This window comes from Triticum dicoccoides, chromosome 6A (genome assembly GCF_002162155.2).
Source record: "Triticum dicoccoides isolate Atlit2015 ecotype Zavitan chromosome 6A, WEW_v2.0, whole genome shotgun sequence".
Lineage (NCBI taxonomy): Eukaryota > Viridiplantae > Streptophyta > Magnoliopsida > Poales > Poaceae > Triticum > Triticum dicoccoides.
Window position 1 is genome coordinate 10,751,316 of NC_041390.1, and position 17,722 is coordinate 10,769,037.

A 17,722-nucleotide genomic window follows, 5' to 3' on the forward strand; every position below is an offset into this window, starting at 1 on the left:
GTTCAATCTCATTACCGGCAAGTCACTTTACTCGTACCATAATGCATGATCCCATGACCAGACACTTGGTCACTTTGAGCTCATTATGATGATGCATTACCGAGTGGGCCCAGTGATACCTCTCCGTCATACGGAGTGACAAATCCCAGTCTTGATCCATGTCACCCAACAGACACTTTCGGAGATACCCGTAGTATACCTTTATAGTCACCCAGTTACGTTGTGACGTTTGGTATACCCAAAGCACTCCTATGGTATCCGGGAGTTACACGATCTCATGGTCTAAGGAAAGGATACTTGACAGTGGAAAACTCTAGCAAACGAACTATACGATCTTATGCTATGTTTAGGATTGGGTCTTGTCCATCACATCATTCTCCTAATGATGTGATCTCGTTATCAATGACATCCAATGTCCATAGTCAGGAAACCATGACTATCTGTTGATCAACGAGCTAGTCAACTAGAGGCTTACTGGGGACATGTTGGTGTCTATTATTCACACATGTATTACGATTTCCGGATAACACAATTATAGCATGAATAAAAGACAACTATCATGAATAAGGAAATATAATAATAATCCTTTTATTATTGCCTCTAGGGCATATTTCCAACAACCTCTCCATCATACGGAGTGACAAATCCCAGTCTCGATTCGTGCCAACCCAACAGACACTTTCGGAGATACCTGTAATGTACCTTTATAGTCACCCAGTTACGTTGTGACGTTTGGCACACCCAAGGCATTCCTACGGTATCCGGGAGTTGCACAATCTCATGGTCTAAGGAATGATACTTGACATTCAGAAAAGCTACAGCAAACGAACTACACGATCTTTGAGCTAAGCTTAGGATTGGGTCTTGTCCATCACATCATTCTCCTAATGATGTGATCCCGTTATCAATGACATCTAATGTCCATAGTCAGGAAACCATGACTATCCTTTGATCAACGAGCTAGTCAACTAGAGGCTCACTAGGGACGTGTTGTGGTCTATGTATTCACACATGTATTACGATTTCTGGATAACACAATTATAGCATGAACAATAGACAATTATCATGAACAAAGAAATATAATAATAACCATTTTATTATTGCCTCTAGGACATATTTCCAACAGTCTCCCACTTGCACTAGAGTCAATATTCTAGCTACATTGTGATGAATCGAACACCCATGCAGTTCTGGTGTTGATCAAGTTTTTCTCTAGGGAGAGGTTTAGTCAACGGATCTGCTACATTCAGGTCCGTATGTACTTTACAAATATCTATGTCTCCACTTTGAACACTTTCACGAATGCAGTTGAAGCGACGCTTGATATGCCTGGTCTTCCTGTGAAACCTGGGCTCCTTGGCAAGGGCAATAGCTCCAGTGTTGTCATAGAAGAGAGTCATCGGGCCCGACGCATTGGGTATGACTCCTAGGTCGGTAATGAACTCCTTCACCCAGACTGCTTCTTGTGCTGCCTCCGAGGCTGCCATGTACTCCGCTTCACATGTAGATCCTGCCACAACGCTTTGTTTGCAACTGCACCAGCTTACTGCCCACCATTCAAAATATACACGTATCCGGTTTGTGACTTAGAGTCATCCAGATCTGTGTCGAAGCTAGCATCGACGTAACCCTTTACGACGAGATCTTCGTCACCTCCATAAACGAGAAACATTTCCTTAGTCCTTTTCAGGTACTTCAGGATATTCTTGACCGCTGTCCAGTGTTCCATGCCGGGATTACTTTGGTACCTTCCTACCAAACTTACGGCAAGGTTTAGATCAGGTCTGGTACACAGCATAGCATACATGATAGACCCTATGGCCGAGGCATAGGGGAGGACACTCATCTTTTCTCTATCTTCTGCCGTGGTCGGGCATTGAGTCGTGCTCAATCTCGTACCTTGCAATACAGGCAAGAACCCCTTCTTTGACTGATCCATTTTGAACTTCTTCAATGTCTTGTCAAGGTACGTACTCTATGAAAGACCAATGAGGCGTCTCGATCTATCTCTATAGATCTTGATGCCTAATATATAAGCAGCTTCTCCAAGGTCCTTCATTGAAAAACACTTGTTCAAGTAGGCCTTTATGCTTTCCAAGAATTCTATATCATTTCCATCAACAGTATGTCATCCACATACAATATGAGAAATGCTACAGAGCTCCCACTCACTTTCTTGTAAATGCAGGCTTCTCCATAAGTCTTCATAAACCCAAACGCTTTGATCATCTCATCAAAACGAATGTTCCAACTCCGAGATGCTTGCACCAGCCCATAAATCGAGCATTGGAGCTTGCACACCTTGTCAGCATTCTTAGGATCGACAAAACCTTCCGGCTTCATCATATACAATTCTTCCTTAAGGAAACCATTAAGGAATGCCGTTTTGACGTCCATTTGCCATATCTCATAATCATAGAATGCGGCAATTGCTAACATGATTCGGACGGACTTCAGCTTCGCTACGGGTGAGAAAGTCTCATCGTAGTCAACCCCTTGAACTTGTCGATAACCCTTAGCGACAAGCCGAGCTTTATAGATGGTTACATTACCATCCACGTCTGTCTTCTTAAAGATCCATTTATTTTCTATGGCTCGCCAATCAACGGGCAAGTCAGTCAAAGTCCATACTTCGTTTTCATACATGTATCCTATCTCGGATTTCATGGCTTCCAGCCATTTGTCGGAATTCGGGCCCGCCATCGCTTCTTCATAGATCGAAGGTTCACCGTTGTCTAACAACATGATTTCCAAGACAGGGTTGTCGTACCACTCTGGTGCGGAACGTGTCCTTGTGGACCTACAAAGTTCAGTAGCAACTTGATCTGAAGTTTCATGATCATCATCAACTTCCTCTCTAGTCGGTGCAGGCACCTCAGGAACATTTTCTTGAGCTGCGCCACTTACCGGTTCAAGAGGTAATACTTCATCAAGTTCTACCTTCCTCCCACTTATTTCTTTCGAGAGAAACTCTTTCTCTAGAAAGGACCCATTCTTGGCAACAAAGATCTTGCCTTCGGATCTAAGGTAGAAGGTACACCCAACAGTTTCTTTAGGGTATCCTATGAAGATGCATTTCTCCGACTTGGGTTTGAGCTTTTCAGGTTGAAGTTTCTTGACATAAGCATCGCATCCCCAAACTTTTAGAAACGAGAACTTAGGTTTCTTCCCAAACCATAATTCATACGGTGTCGTCTCAACGGATTTCGACGGAGCCCTATTTAATGCGGTAGTCTCTAAAGCATAGCCACAAAATGACAGCGGTAAATCGGTAAGAGACATCATAGATCGCATCATATCCAATAGAGTGCGATTACGACGTTCGGACACACCATTACGCTGAGGTGTTCCAGGCGGCGTGAGTTGTGAAACTATTCCACATTTCCTTAAGTGTGTGCCAAATTTGTGACTCAAGTATTCTCCCCCACGATCTGATCGCAAGAACTTGATTTTCCTGTCACGTTGATTCTCAACCTCACTCCGAAATTCCTTGAACTTTTCAAAGGTCTCAGACTTGTATTTCATTAAGTAGACATACCCATATGTACTCAAGTCATCAGTGAGGGTGAGAACATAACGATAGCCATCGCGAGCCTCAACACTCATTGGACTGCACACATTAGTATGTATGATTTTCAATAAGTTGGTTGCTCGCTCCATTGTTCCTGAGAACGGAGTCTTGGTCATTTTACCCATGAGGCATGGTTCGCACGTGTTAAATGATTCGTAATCAAGAGACTCCAAAAGTCCATCTGCATGGAGCTTCTTCATGCATTTGACACCTATGTGACCAAGGCGGCAGTGCCACAAGTATGTGGGACTATCATTATCAACCTTACATCTTTTGGTATTCACACTATGAATATGTGTAACATTACGCTCGAGATTCATTAAGAATAAACCATTCACCAGCGGAGCATGACCATAAAACGTATCTCTCATATAAATAGAACAACCATTATTCTCGGATTTAAATGAGTAGCCATCTCGAATTAAACGAGATCCTGATACAATGTTCATGCTTAAAGCTGGCACTAAATAATAATTATTGAGGTTTAAAACTAATCCCGTAGGTAAATGTAGAGGCAGTGTGCCGATGGTGATCACATCGACCTTGGAACCATTCCCGACGCGCATCGTCACCTCGTCCTTCGCCAGTCTCCGCTTATTCCGCAGCTCCTGCTTTGAGTTACAAATGTGAGCAACCGCACCGGTATCAAATACCCAAGAGCTACTACGAGCACTGGTAAGGTACACATCAATTGCATGTATATCAAATATACCTTTAGTGTTGTCGGCCTTCTTGTCCACTAAGTATTTCGGGCAGTTCCGCTTCCAGTGACCACTTCCCTTGCAATAAAAACACTCAGTCTCAGGCTTGGGTCCATTCTTTGACTTCTTCCCGGCAGCTTGCTTATCGGGCGCGGCAACAACCTTGCCGTCCTTCTTGAAGTTCTTCTTACCCTTGCCTTTCTTGAACTTAGTGGTTTTATTCACCATCAACACTTGATGTTCCTTTTTGATTTCCACCTCTACTGATTTCAGCATTGAATATACCTCAGGAATGGTCTTTTCCATCGCCAGCATATTGAAGTTCATCACAAAGCTCTTGTACTTCGGTGGAAGCGACTGAAGGATTCTGTCAATGACCGCGTCATCCGGGAGATTAACTCCCAGCTGAGTCAAGCGGTTATGCAACCCAGACATTTTGAGTATGTGCTCACTGACAGAACTATTTTCCTCCATCTTACAACTGAAGAACTTGTCAGAGACTTCATATCTCTCGACCCGGGCATGAGCTTGGAAAACCATTTTCAGCTCTTCGAACATCTCATCTGCTCCGTGTCGCTCAAAACACTTTTGGAGCCCCGGTTCTAAGCTGTAAAGCATGCCGCACTGAACGAGGGAGTAATAATCAGCACGTGACTGCCAAGCGTTCATAATGTCTTGGTTCTCTGGGATGGGTGCGTCACCTAGCGGTGCTTCTAGGACATAATCTTTCTTGGCAGCTATGAGGATGATCCTCAGGTTCCGGACCCAGTCCGTATAGTTGCTGCCATCATCTTTCAGCTTGGTTTTCTCTTCTTTCAGCTTGGTTTTCTCTAGGAACGCGTTGAAGTTGAGGGCAACATTAGCGTGGGCCATTTGATCTACAAGACATAGTGTAAAGATTTTAAACTAAGTTCATGATAATTAAGTTCATCTAATCAAATTATTCAATGAAGTCCCACTCAGATAGACATCCCTCTAGTCATCTAAGTGAAACATGATCCGAGTTAACTAGGCCGTGTCCGATCATCACGTGAGATGGACTAGTCAACATCGGTGAACATCTTCATGTTGATCATATCTTCTATACGACTCATGCTCGACCTTTCGGTCTTCCATGTTCCGAGGCCATGTCTTTACATGCTAGGCTCGTCAAGTCAACCTAAGTGTATTGCGTGTGTAAATCTGGCTTACACCCGTTGTATTCGAACGTTAGAATCTATCACACCCGATCATCATGTGGTGCTTCGAAACAATGAACCTTCACAACGGTGCACAGTTAAGGGGAATACTTTCTTGAAATTATTACGAGGGATCATCTTATTTAAGCTACCATCGTTCTAAGCAAATAAGATGTAAAACATGATAAACATCACATGCAATCAAATAGTGACATGATATGGCCAATATCTTTTGCTCCTTTTGATCTCCATCTTCGGGGCTTCATGATCATCGTTGTCACCGGCATGACACCATGATCTCCATCATCGTGTCTACTTGAAGTTGTCTCGTCATCTATTACTTCTACTACTATGGCTAACACTTTAGCAATAAAGTAAAGTAATTACATGACGTTTATGTTGACACGCTGGTCATAAATAAATAAAGACAACTCCTATGACTCTTGCCGGTTGTCATACTCATCGACATACAAGTCGTGATTCCTATTACAAGAACATGATCTATCTCATACATCACATATATCATTCATCACATCCTTTTGGCCATATCACATCACACGGCACATGCTTGAAAAACAAGTTAGACGTGCTCTAATTGTTGTTGCAAGTTTTTACGTGGCTGCTATAGGTTTCTAGCAAGAACGTTTCTTACCTACGCCAAAACTAGAACGTGATATGCCAATTTCTATTTACCCTTCATAAGGACCCTTTTCATCGAATCCGATCCGACTAAAGTGGGAGAGACAGACACCCGCCAGCCACCTTATGCAACTACTGCATGTCAATCGGTGGAACCAGTCTCACGTAAGCGTATGTGTAAGGTCGGTCCAGGCCGCTTCATCCCATGATGCCGCCGAATCAAGATAAGACTAGTAACGGCAAGAAAATTGACAATATCGACGCCCTCAACTGCTTTGTGTTCTACTCGTGCATAGAAACTACGCATCGACCTAGCTCATGATGCCACTATTGGGGAATGTAGCAGAATTTTAAAATTTTCTACGCATCACCAAGATCAATCTATGGAGTCATCTAGCAACGAGGGAGAGAGGAGTGCATCTACATACCCTTGTAGATCGCGCATGGAAGCGTTCAAGAGAACGGGGTTGATGGAGTCATACTCGTCGTGTTCCAAATCACCGATGACCTAACGCCAAACGGACGGCACCTCTGTGTTAAACACACGTACGGTTGGGAAGACGTCTCCTCCAACTTGATCCAGCAAGGGGGAAGGAGAGGTTGATGAAGATCCAGCAGCACGACGGCGTGGTGGTGGAAGCAACGGTGATCTCGGCAGGGCTTCGCCAAGCTCAGGGAGAGGGAGGAGTGTCACGGGAGGGAGAAGGAGGCGCCAGGGGCTAGGGTGCGGCTGCCCTCCCTCCCCACCACTATATATAGGACCCCTAGGGGGGCACCGGCCCTAGGAGATTGAATCTCCAAGGGGGGGCGGCCAAGGGGGGTGGAATGCCCCCCAAGCCAAGTGGGGCACCCCCCACCCCTAGGGTTTCCAACCCTAGGCGCAGGGGGAGGCCCATGGGGGGCGCACCAGCCCACTAGGGGCTGGTTCCCCTCCCACTTCAGCCCATGGGGCCTTCCGGGATAGGTGGCCCCACCCGGTGGACCCCCGGAACCCTTCCGGTGGTCCCAGTACAATACCGATTACCTCTGAAACCTTCCCGATGGCCGAAACTTGACTTCCTATATATAAATCTTCACCTCCGGACCATTCCGAAACTCCTCGTGACATCCGGGATCTCATCCAGGACTCTGAACAACTTTCGGGTTACCGTATGCTAATATCTCAACAACCCTCGCGTCACCGAACCTTAAGTGTGTAGACCCTACGGGTTCGGGAGACACGTAGACATGACCGAGACGACTCTCCGGTCAAGAACCAACAGCGGGATCTGGATACCCATGTTGGCTCCCACATGCTCCTCGATGATCTCATTGGATGAACCATGATGTCGAGGATTCAATCAATCCCGTATACAATTCCCTTTGTCAATCGGTACATTACTTGCCCGAGACTCGATGGTCGGTATCCCAATACCTCGTTCAATCTCGTTACCGGCAAGTCACTTTACTCGTACCGTAATGCATGATCCCGTGATCAACCACTTGGTCACATTGAGCTCATTAATGTGATGCATTACTGAGTGGGCCCAGAGATCCCTCCGTCATACGGAGTGACAAATCCCAGTCTCGATTCGTGCCAACCCAACAGACACTTTCGGAGATACCTGTAGTGTACCTTTATAGTCACCCAGTTACGTTGTGACGTTTGGCACACCCAAAGCACTCCTACGATATCCGGGAGTTGCACAATCTCATGGTCTAAGGAAATGTTTGGAAAAGCTATAGCAAATGAACTACACGATCTTTGAGCTATGCTTAGGATTGGGTCTTGTCCATCACATCATTCTCCTAATGATGTGATCCCATTATCAATGACATCCAATGTCCATAGTCAAGAAACCATGACTATCTTTTGATCAACGATCTAGTCAACTAGAGGCTCACTAGGGATGTGTTGTGGTCTATGTATTCACACATGTATTACGATTTCCGGATAACACAATTATAGCATGAACAATAGACAATTATCATGAACAAAGAAATATAATAATAACCATTTTATTATTGCCTCTAGGGCATATTTCCAACAGCCAGTCAGGGCAGACGCCCTGGATGGGGTACTTCGCCCCCTTTGGCGCCCTGCTGCCCTCGCCGCAGCAGTGGCGCGTGTTGGAAATATGCCCTAGAGGCAATAATAAAAGGATTATTATTATATTTCCTTGTTCATGATAATTTTCTATTATTCATGCTATAATTTTATTATCCGGAAATCGTAATACATGTGTGAATACATAGACCACAATGTGTCCCTAGTGAGCCTCTAGTTGACTAGCTCGTTGATCAACAGATAGTCATGGTTTCCTGGATATGGACATGGGGATGTCATTGATAACGGGATCACATCATTAGGAGAATGATGTGATGGACAAGACCCAATCCTAAACATAGCACAAGATCGTATTGTTCGTTTGCTAGAGTTTTTCCAATGTCAAGTATCTTTTCCTTAGACCATGAGATCGTGTAACTCCCGGATACCGTAGGAGTGCTTTGGGTGTACCAAACGTCACAACGTAACTGGGTGACTATAAAGGTATACTGCGGGTATCTCCGAAAGTGTCTGTTGGGTTGACACGGATCAAGACTGGGATTTGTCACTCCGTATGACGGAGAGGTATCTCTAGGCCCACTCGGTAATGCATCATCACAATGAGCTCAAAGTGACCAAGTGTCTGGTCACGGGATCATGCATTACGGTATGAGTAAAGTGACTTGCCGATAACGAGATTGAACGAGGTATTGGGATACCGATGATCGAATCTCGGGCAAGTAACGTACCGATTGACAAAGGGAATTGTATACGGGGTTGCTTGAATCCTCGACATCGTGGTTCATCCGATGAGATCATCGAGGAGCATGTGGGAGCCAACATGGGTATCCAGATCCCGCTGTTGGTTATTGACCGGAGAGCCATCTCTGTCATGTCTACATGTCTCCCGAACCCGTAGGGTCTACACACTTAAGGTTCGGTGACGCTAGGGTTGTAGAGATATGAATATGCAGTAACCCGAAAGTTGTTCGGAGTCCCGAATGAGATCCTGGACGTCACGAGGAGTTCCGGAATGGTCCGGAGGTGAAGAATTATATATAGGAAGTGCAGTTTCGGCCATCGGGAGAATTTCGGGGGTCACCGATATTGTACCGGGATCACCGGAAGGGTCCCGGGGGTCCACCGGGTGGGGCCTCCCATCCCGGAGGGCCCCATGGGCCAAAGTGGGGACGGGAACCAGCCCATAGTGGGCTGGTGCGCCCCCCTTGGCCCACCTCATGCGCCTAGGGTTGGGAACCCTAGGGTGGGGGGGGCGCCCCACCTGGCTTGGGGGCACTCCACCCCTTGGCCACCGCCCCCCTAGGAGATCCCATCTCCTAGGGCCGGCGCACCCCCTAGGGGGCCTATATAAAGGGGGGAGGGAGGGTGTAGCCGCACTCTTGAGTCTTGGCGCCTCCCTCTCCCCTGTAACACCTCTCCCTCTCGTAGTAGAACGGCGAAGCCCTGCTGCGGTGACCCCTGCATCCACCACCATGCCGTCGTGCTGCTGGATCTTCATCAACCTCTCCTTCCCCCTTGCTGGATCAAGAAGGAGGAGACGTCACGCTGACCGTACGTGTGTTGAACGCGGAGGTGCCGTCCGTTCGGCGCTAGGATCTCCGGTGATTTGGATCACGTCGATTACGACTTCCTCATCCCCGTTCTTTGAACGCTTCCGCGCGTGATCTACAAAGGTATGTAGATGCAATCCGATCACTCGTTGCTAGATGAACTCGTAGATGGATCTTGGTGAAACCGTAGAATTTTTTTTGTTTTCTGCAATGTTCCCCAACAGTGGCATCATGAGCTAGGTCTATGCGTAGTTCTCTTTGCATGAGTAGAACACAATTTGTTGTGGGCGTAGATGTTGTCAACTTTCTTGCCGCTACTAGTCTTATTTTGCTTCAGCGGTATTGTGGGATGAAGCGGCCTGGACCGACCTTACACGGACGCTTACGTGAGACTGGTTCCACCGACTGACATGCACTAGTTGCATAAGGTGGCTAGCGGGTGTCTATCTCTCCCACTTTAGTTGGAGCGGATTCGATGAAAAGGGTCCTTATGAAGGGTAAATAGAAGTTGACAAATCATGTTGTGGCTTTCACGTAGGTAAGAAAACGTTCTTGCTAGAACCCTTTTGCAGCCACGTAAAACTTGCAACAACAATTAGAGGACGTCTAACTTGTTTTTGCAGCAAGTGCTTTGTGATGTGATATGGCCAAAGTTGTGATGAATGATGAATGATATATATGTGATGTATGAGATCATGTTCTTGTAATAGGAATCACGACTTGCATGTCGATGAGTATGACAACCGGCAGGAGCCATGGGAGTTGTCTTTATTTTTTGTATGACCTGCGTGTCATTGAGAAACGCCATGTAAATTACTTTACTTTATTGCTAAACGTGTTAGCCATAGTAGTAGAAGTAATAGTTGACGAGCTACTTCATGGAGACACGATGATGGAGATCATGATGATGGAGATCATGGTGCCATGCCGGTGACAAGATGATCATGGAGCCCCAAGATGGAGATCAAAGGAGCTATGTGATATTGGCCATATCATGTCACTATTATTATTTGATTGCATGTGATGTTTAATATGTTTTTGCATCTTGTTCACTTAGAACGACGGTAGTAAATAAGATGATCCCTCATAATAATTTCAAGAAAGTGTTTCCCCTAACTGTGCATCGTTGCGACAGTTCATTGTTTCGAAGCACCACGTGATGATCGGGTGTGATAGATTCCAACGTTCACATACAACGGGTGTAAGACAGATTTACACATGCAAACACTTAGGTTGACTTGACGAGCCTAGCATGTACGGACATGGCCTCGGAACACAGAAGACCGAAAGGTCGAGCATGAGTCGTATAGAAGATACGATCAACATGAAGATGTTCACCGATGTTGACTAGTCCGTCTCACGTGATGCTCGGACACGGCCTAGTTAACTCGGATCATGTTATACTTAGATGACAGGAGGGATGTCTATCTGAGTGGGAGTTCATTATATAATTTGATTAGATGAACTTAATTATCATGAACTTAGTCTAAAATCTTTACAATATGTCTTGTAGATCAAATGGCCCACGTTGTCCTCAACTTCAACGCGTTCCTAGAGAAAACCAAGCTGAAAGACGATGGCAGCAATTATACGGACTGGGTCCGGAACCTGAGGATCCTCCTCATAGCTGCCAAGAAAGATTATGTCCTAGAAGCACCGCTAGGTGATGCACCCATCCCACAGAACCAAGACGTTATGAACGCTTGGCAGAAACGTGCTGATGACTACTCCCTCGTTCAGTGCGGCATGCTTTACAGCTTAGAACCGGGGCTCCAAAAGCGTTTTGAGAGACACGGAGCATATGAGATGTTCGAAGAGCTGAAAATGGTTTTTCAAGCTCATGCTCGGGTCGAGAGATATGAAGTCTCCGACAAGTTCTTCAGCTGTAAGATGGAGGAAAATAGTTCTGTCAGTGAGCACATACTCACTATGTCTGGATTACATAACCGCTTAACTCAGCTGGGAGTTAATCTCCCGGATGACGGTCATTGACAGAATCCTTCAGTCGCTTCCACCGAGCTACAAGAGCTTTGTGATGAACTTCAATATGCAGGGGATGGAAAAGACCATTCCTGAGGTATTTTCAATGCTGAAATCAGCAGAGGTAGAAGTCAAAAAGGAACATCAAGTGTTGATGGTCAATAAAACCACCAAGTTCAAGAAAGGCAAGGGTAAAAAGAACTTCAAGAAGGACGTCAAGGGAGTTGCCGCACCCGGTAAGCAAGCTGCCAGGAAGAAGCCAAAGAATGGACCCAAGCCCGAGAGTGAGTGCTTTTATTGCAAGGGAAGTGGTCACTAGAAGCGGAACTGCCCCAAATACTTAGCGGACAAGAAGGCCGGCAACACAAAAGGTATATGTGATATACATGTAATTGATGTGTACCTTACCAGTATTCGTAGTAGCTCCTGGGTATTTGATACCGGTGCGGTTGCTCACATTTGTAACTCAAAGCAGGAGCTACGGAATAAACGGAGACTGGCGAAGAACGAGGTGACGATGCGCGTCGGGAATGGTTCCAAGGTCGATGTGATCGCCATCGGCACGCTACCTCTACATTTACCCAGGGATTAGTTTTAAACCTCAATAATTGTTATTTAGTACCAGCTTTGAGCATGAACATTGTATCAGGATCTCGTTTAATTCGAGATGGCTACTCATTTAAATATGAGAATAATGGTTGTTCTATTTATATGAGAGATATGTTTTATGGTCACGCTCCTATGGTGAATGGTTCATTCTTAATGAATCTCGAGCGTAATGCTACACATATTCATAGTGTGAATACCAAAAGATGTAAGGTTGATAATGATAGTCCCACATACTTGTGGCACTGCCGCCTTGGTCACATAGGTGTCAAACGCTTGAAGAAGCTCCATGCAGATGGACTTTTAGAGTCTCTTGATTACGAATCATTTGACACGTGCGAACCGTGCCTCATGGGTAAGATGACCAAGACTCCGTTCTCAGGAATAATGGAGCGAGCAACCAACCTATTGGAAATCATACATACTGATGTGTGCGGTCGAATGAGTGTTGAGGCTCGTGGTGGCTATCGTTATGTTCTCACCCTCACTGATGACTTGAGTAGATATGGGTATGTCTACTTAATGAAACACAAGTCTGAAACCTTTGAAAAGTTCAAGGAATTTCAGAGTGAGGTAGAAAATCAACGTGACAGAAAAATCAAGTTTTTGCGATTAGATCGTGGAGGAGAATACTTGCGTCACGAATTTGGCACACACTTAAGAAAATGTGGAATAGTTTCACAACTCACGCCGCCTGGAACACCTCAGCGTAATGGTGTGTCCGAACATCGTAATTGCACTCTATTGGATATGGTGCGATCTATGATGTCTCTTACCGATTTACCGCTGTCATTTTGGGGCTATGCTTTAGAGGCTGCCGCATTCACTTTAAATAGGGCTCCGTCGAAATCCATTGAGACAACACCGTATGAATTATCGTTTGGGAAGAAGCCTAAGCTGTCGTTTCTAAAAGTTTGGGGATGCGATGCTTATGTCAAGAAACTTCAACCTGAAAAGCTCAAACCAAGTCGGAAAAATGCGTCTTCATAGGATACCCTAAAGAAACTATTGGGTATACCTTCTACCTCAGATCCGAAGGCAAGATCTTTGTTGCCAAGAATGGATCCTTTCTAGAGAAAGAGTTTCTCTCGAAAGAAGTAAGTGGGAGGAAAGTAGAGCTTGATGAAGTACTGCCTCTTGAAGCAGAGAGTAGCGCAGCTCAGGAAAATGTTCCTGTGGTGCCTGCACCAATTAGAGAGGAAGTTAATGATGATGATCAAGATATTTCTGATCAAGCTCCTACTGAACTTCGAAGGTCCACAAGGACACGTTCCGCACCAGAGTGGTACGGCAACCCTGTCTTGGAAATCATGTTGTTAGACAACGGTGAACCTTCGAACTATGAAGAAGCGATGGCGGGCCCGGATTCCGACAAATGGCTGGAAGCCATGAAACCCGAGATAGGATCCATGTATGAAAACGAAGTATGGACTTTGACTGACTTGCCCGATGTTCGGCGAGCCATAGAAAATAAATGGATCTTTAAGAAGAAGACAACCGCGGATGGTAATGTGACCATCTATAAAGCTAGGCTTGTCGCTAAGGGTTATCGACAAGTTCAAGGGGTTGACTACGATGAGACATTCTCTCCCGTGGCAAAGCTGAAGTCCGTCCGAATCATGATAGCAATTGCCGCATACTATGATTATGAGATATGGCAAATGGATGTCAAAACGGCATTCCTTAATGGTTATCTTAAGGAAGAACTGTATATGATGCAGCCGGAAGGTTTTGTCAATCCTAAGAATGCTGACAAGGTGTGCAAGCTCCAACACTCGATTTATGGGCTGGTGCAAGCATCTCGGAGTTGCATCATTCGCTTTGATGAGATGATCAAAGCGTTTGGGTTTATGTAGACTTATGGAGAAGCCTGCGTTTACAAGAAAGTGAGTGGGAGCTCTGTAGCATTTCTCATATTATATGTAGATGACATACTTTTGATGGGAAATGATATAGAACTTTTGGACAGCATTAAGGCCTACTTGAATAAGAGTTTTTTAATGAAGGACCTTGGAGAAGCTGCTTATATATTAGGCATCAAGATCTATAGAGATAGATCAAGACGCCTCATAGGTCTTTCACAAAGCACATACCTTGATAAGATATTGAAGAAGTTCAATATGGGTCAGTCTAAGAAGGGGTTCTTGCCTGTGTTGCAAGGTGTGAAATTAAGCTCAGCTCAATGTCCGACCACGGCAGAAGATATAGAAGAGATGAGTGTCATCCCCTATGCCTCAGCCATAGGTTCTATTATGTATGCCATGCTGTGTACCAGACCTGATGTAAACCTTGCTGTAAGTTTGGTAGGTAGGTACCAAAGTAATCCCGGCAAGGAACACTGGACAGCGGTCAAGAATATCCTGAAGTACCTGAAAAGGACTAAGGAAATGTTTCTCGTTTATGGAGGTGACGAAGAGCTCGTCGTAAAGGGTTACATCGACGCTAGCTTCGACACAGATCTGGATGACTCTAAGTCACAAACCGGATACGTGTATATTTTGAATAGTGGGGCAGTAAGCTGGTGCAGTTGCAAGCAAAGCGTTGTGGCGGGATCTACATGTGAAGCGGAGTACATGGCAGCCTCGGAGGCAGCACACGAAGCAGTATGGGTGAAGGAGTTCATTACCGACCTAGGAGTCATACCCAATGCGTCGGGCCCGATGATTCTCTTCTGTGACAACACTGGAGCTATTGCCCTTGCCAAGGAGCCCAGGTTTCACAGGAAGACCAGGCATATCAAGCGTCGCTTCAACTCCATTCGTGAAAGTGTTCAAAATGGAGACATAGAGATTTGTAAAGTACATACGGACCTGAATGTAGCAGATCCGTTGACTAAACCTCTCCCTAGAGCAAAACATGATCAACACCAGAATTCCATGGGTGTTCGATTCATCACAATGTAACTAGATTATTGACTCTAGTGCAAGTGGGAGACTGTTGGAAATATGCCCTAGAGGCAATAATAAAAGGATTATTATTATATTTCCTTGTTTATGATAATTGTCTATTATTCATGCTATAATTTTATTATCCGGAAATCGTAATACATGTGTGAATACATAGACCACAATGTGTCCCTAGTGAGCCTCTAGTTGACTAGCTCGTTGATCAACAGATAGTCATGGTTTCCTGGCTATGGACATGGGGATGTCATTGATAACGGGATCACATCATTAGGAGAATGATGTGATGGACAAGACCCAATCCTAAACATAGCACAAGATCGTATTGTTTGTTTGCTAGAGTTTTTCCAATGTCAAGTATCTTTTCCTTAGACCATGAGATCGTGTAACTCCCGGATACCGTAGGAGTGCTTTGGGTGTACCAAACGTCACAACGTAACTGGGTGACTATAAAGGTATACTGCGGGTATCTCCGAAAGTGTCTGTTGGGTTGACACGGATCAAGACTGGGATTTGTCACTCCGTATGACGGAGACGTATCTCTGGGCCCACTCGGTAATGCATCATCACAATGAGCTCAAAGTGACCAAGTGTTTGGTCACGGGATCATGCATTACGGTACGAGTAAAGTGACTTGCTGGTAACGAGATTTAACGAGGTATTGGGATACCGACAATCGAATCTCGGGCAAGTAACGTATCGATTGACAAAGGGAATTGTATACGGGGTTGCTTGAATCCTCGACATCGTGGTTCATCCGATGAGATCATCGAGGAGCATGTGGGAGCCAACATGGGTATCCAGATCCCGCTGTTGTTTATTGACCGGAGAGCCATCTCGGTCATGTCTACATGTCTCCCGAACCCGTAGGGTCTACACACTTAAGGTTCGGTGACGCTAGGGTTGTAGATATGAATATGTAGTAACCCGAAAGTTGTTCGGAGTCCCGGATGAGATCCTGGACGTCATGAGGAGTTCCGGAATGGTCCGGAGGTGAATAATTATATATAGGAAGTGCAGTTTCGGCCATCGGGAGAGTTTCGGGGGTCACCGGTATTGTACCGGGACCACCGGAAGGGTCCCGGGGGTCCACCGGGTGGGGCCACCTATCCCGGAGGGCCCCATGGGACAAAGTGGGGAGGGGAACCAGCCCATAGTGGGCTGGTGCGCCCCCCTTGGCCCACCCCATGCGCCTAGGGTTGGGAACCCTAGGGTGGGGGGGCGCCCCACCTGGCTTGGGGGGCACTCCACCCCTTGGCCGCCGCCCCCACTAGGAGATCCCATCTCCTAGGGCCGGCGCACCCCCTAGGGGGCCTATATAAAGGGGGGTGGAGGGAGGGGGTAGCCGCACCCTTGAGTCTTGGTGCCTCCCTCTCCCCTGCAACACCTCTCCCTCTCGTAGTAGAACGGCGAAGCCCTGCTGCGGTGACCCCTGCATCCACCACCACGCCGTCGTGCTGCTGGATCTTCATCAACCTCTCCTTCCCCCTTGCTGGATCAAGAAGGAGGAGACGTCACGCTGACCGTACGTGTGTTGAATGCGGAGGTGCCGTCTGTTCGGCGCTAGGATCTCCGGTGATTTGGATCTCGTCGATTACGACTTCCTCATCCCCGTTCTTTGAACGCTGCCGCGCGTGATCTACGAAGGTATGTAGATGAAATCCGATCACTCGTTGCTAGATGAACTCATAGATGGATCTTGGTGAAACCGTAGAATTTTTTTTGTTTTCTGCAACGTTCCCCAACAGCGCGCGCCCTGGACTCCGCCCAACGCCGCCGGGGTGTTGGGGCCGCGTCCTGGCGCACCGCACCAGGCCTATCCCGTCATTGGGTTTTCCTCCTCCGCGCCGCACTGGGACAATGCCGCAATGATGCAGCAGCAGTTCGCCAACCTGCAGATGCAGCAGCCACCGTCCGGGTCCGAGTGGTACATGGACACCGGCGCCACCTCCCACATCGTCGGCTCATCAGGTAACCTCGACAGTGTCTCGTCTGCATCGCATTATCCTTCAAGCATCACTGTTGGTGATGGTTCTGTTCTCCCTGTAGTTGCTCGTGGTTCTGCTTCTCTCCCTCCCTTTCATCTCAATGACATACTCGTTTCTCCCGGCATCATCCAAAATCTAATTTCTGTTCGTCGTTTTACATGTGATAATTGGTGTATTGTGGCTTTTGACCCGTTTGGCTTCTATGTGAAGGACATGGCAATGGGGAAACTTCTCATGAGGTCCAGTGGCACCGGGATCTCTATCCGTTCCTTCGGAATAATGGCGGCACGCAGGCACTCTCCGTTTCCGGCAATGGCGACTTGTGGCACATGCAGCTTGGCCACCCTAGTCGTCTTTCCCTTTCTATCTTAGCCAAGAACTTTTTAGATTCGTGTAATAAAATTCAAGGTTCCACTGTTTGTGATTCATGCATGATTGGAAAGCAACCACGTTTACCCTTTCCCACATCCCACTCTCGCACTTCTGCCCCATTCCAACTTATACACTATGATTTGTGGACCTCTCTCGTTTGTAGTTTTTCCGGCTACCAATACTATCT